At 41.4% G+C, this 3285-nt stretch overlaps 1 pseudogene; it reads right to left on the bottom strand.

The window, feature by feature from the left end:
- Positions 1-1222: 1222 nt before the first annotated feature.
- LOC105811017 lies at positions 1223-1771 on the bottom strand (annotated as a pseudogene).
- Between the last annotated feature and the right edge of the window lie 1514 nt (positions 1772-3285).

The following is a 3285-nucleotide window of genomic DNA, read 5'->3' as shown; positions in this document are numbered from 1 at the left end:
TGTTATATGATGAAACAATATTTGTAAATCGCTTTAACTCCTATTATAAATTAGTGACAAGATTGGAAAGTTATTTTCAATTATGGCATAAAAAAGAATATTGGTGAGCCAATTTTGGATGAGTGCTTTTGAGATAAACATTCCATATGACGCGATTTCCAACATTAGGAATGGCCTCTGTGTAATGTATGGTCATTTCAATGGGGTCTAGGCCGACTTGTCTTTCTCCACTGGAGTTATTTATAGAGTTTCCTTATGTGACTGGCTGGTCTCTTTAAACTACTTATTGTAAAAACATGGCCATTTTTATTTCTGTATGTAAAATAACAAAATTAAAAGCATTAATTAAATGCTTTAATTAATTAAATTAATTAAAGCAAAATGCATTAAAGCAGAGAGTTTATAACCATACTTTGGTCGTGATAATATAATTTTATACAAATTATAAACACTTTTCTTAATTTAGAAGATATCTTTAATTTTCATTTTGGAGAGAAACCAGTGTTATCTTCTAAAAATCAGTTTTCTAATTGATTAAACTAATTAGTTTAATCTAATTGATTAAAATAAATCAACCTGATTAAACTAAAAACTACCTTTTATTCCTAAATGATCTGCAATATGTAGAATCCTAGACATAAAAGGGATTTTGGAGATCGTCTTGTCTAATCTATTCATTATACCTAAGGAAACTGAAGCTTGGAATGGTTGGCGATTGTTAGGGTACCAAAATTAATATGCAGCAGAGTCTCAGAGAGAACCAATATCTGTTGGTCACTAGACCAACAGGGTTCTTCCAATTGTCACTTTATGTCCGCTACACTTTCATACTTTAATGAATCAGACAGTCATTCTTCATTGGTTCAAAGAACTGACACGAATGAGTAAACATATCAAAAGCTATTTGTCATTTACCATTATACAGGAATTTGTAGAGTTCTGGCATTAGAGGATAAGGATCTCAGAGGCCATCTAATCTATCTTCCACTGTCTGTACCCTAAGACCGTGTGTGTTATGTGTAATATTACATAGAATATATATATATATATATACACGCATGTATCTTTTTTTTTTTTTGCTTTAAGAACCAGCTTACTTTATTGGAAACAACGGTAAAACTGAAAGGTCAAAACTTAAGTGAACATTCTGAAAGGGCAATATGCACACCTGGCTGGTGGCCTAACCTGGGAAGTTACCCATAGCTGTGAGGACAGTCCCAGATCAGTTCTCCTTGTCGCCGCCTCCGACCACGGTGAGCTTGTCAAAGAGGTACTCGGCCAGGCCGGCGTCCGCGGCCGCCATCTTGCGCAGGTTGGTGAGGTAGCCGCCCAGCTCCTTGATGGCCTTGACCTGCTCGTGTAGGTAGTGGCTCTCCAGGAAGTCGCGGAGCTGCACGTCGCCCTTGTCGGTGGCCAGCTGGTGCAGCTCCAGGAGGCTCTGGTTGACGCTCTTCTCCAGGTGGAGGGCGCACTCCATGGCCTGCAGCCCGCCCTCCCAGTCGTCGCGGTCGGGCTTCCTGATGTCGCGAAGGCAGATGCGGCCGCCGCGCTGGTTCTGCAGGCCCATCAGCTTCTTCGCGCGCTCCCTCTTCTCGTGCGACTGGCGCAGGAAGTAGCGGGAGAAGTGCTTCAGGGCCACGTCGTCGCGGTCGAAGTAGAAGGCCATGGAGAGGTACACGTAGGAGGCGCGGAGCTCCACGATGATCTGGCTGTTAATGGCGGCCTCGCAGTCGGGGTGGTAGTTTTGGCGCACCTGAGAGAGCGCGGCCATGACGGGCAGCGCAGGCGCGGGGAGCATGAGGAACACGAGGGCGCCTCGGGAGCGCGGGCTGTGGAGCGGGCAACCGCGGTCTGGCGTTGGCGGCAGCAGGGGCCTTGGGGTGAACCCAGGAAGGGCGAGGGCGGTGGCCGGCGGAGGGCAGGCTCCTGGCCGGGCGGGTGGCGAGTAAATGGCAGCGGGTCTGCCCGGAACCGGAAGTGGGCCTGGGGGCCGTTAAAAACGAATATATCTTTATTTATCTTTTGTATTCGACTTCGTACGCCGTGTATATTTTTAACTTTTGAGTTTTTTTATCGAATTAAAACTATCATTGAGTACACACTATGTAAAAGACATAACATTTAGCAATTTACATATATTACCTAATTTAATTTTCCCAATAATCCAGAGAAGTTCTTTTATGCCCAATCATAGACAATGAAACAGTGTTGAGGAAACAGTCTTTGAGAGAGTGAACATCTCACTTCATATCTCATAGAGCAGGGATTCAAATTCAAGTATATCTTTCTCCACAGCTTGTACTGTTAACCATACTTTTCTTTGGCTTTTCACACTTCTTCCAAACTGCCAAGCTTGCTCTCACTTCAGGGTCTTCAACCTTTTGGGTCTCTGTGTCTGGGAATGCTCTCCCCGCCATGGTGGAGTGATTCATGCCTTCTACTAATTGGGATCTCGGCTGAAATATCACTTCCTCAGAAAGTTATTTCTTGTTCATTATCATCTATCTGTCTACATATATGTATATATATCTTCTATTGTCCTTTCTCCCTACTAGAATGTAAATTTTATGAGAGTAATAAATTTGTTTCCCTCACCACTATAGTATCCCTAGTCTAATATCTGGCAATGGAGTAGCTCTCAAAAAGTGTGACTTGAATGAATAAATAAATTTACACAATTTATAGACTGTCAGTATTTTCTACATTGTTATAATCTCATCATAGGTGTTAATAAACATTTTTAACAAAATAATTTATTTTCACTTATAGTATATATTATTTTGCCTGAGGGATATAATTTTCTTAATTATTCTCTATTTTTAAAGTTTTAAAACATTTAATTTTCTTTCAACTTTTTCTACATTACGGCTTCTCAACTATGCACTATTGACATTTTGGTTCAGCTGTTTCTTTGTTGGGGGTGGGGGTGGGAGGCTGTCCTGTGCATTATGGGTTATATAGCGGCATCCCTAGTCTTTATGCACTAGCAGCTAGTAACTTCCCATCCCTGAGCTGTAGAAACAAAATGTCTCCAGATATGACCACATGTGTTCCTTGGGGAAAACTCCAGTTGGGGACCACATTTCTAAATCATCCTGCAATAAATACCTTTAGGTATAATGTTCTTTCCATATTTAAAAGTATTTCTAAGGGTTAGCATCTCAGGTTTATTTTATGGATGGCAAAACAGAGGCTTAGAGAGTAAAAGACTTTGCCCAAGTTTACAGACTTATGAAGTAGTCTGTATGAGGTCAATATGAGATCAGTATTAGATCACGGCTTATT

Source organism: Propithecus coquereli, unplaced genomic scaffold (assembly GCF_000956105.1).
Source record: "Propithecus coquereli isolate 6110/MARCELLA unplaced genomic scaffold, Pcoq_1.0 Scaffold226, whole genome shotgun sequence".
NCBI lineage: Eukaryota > Metazoa > Chordata > Mammalia > Primates > Indriidae > Propithecus > Propithecus coquereli.
This window is presented reverse-complemented; position numbering and strand designations above follow the sequence as displayed.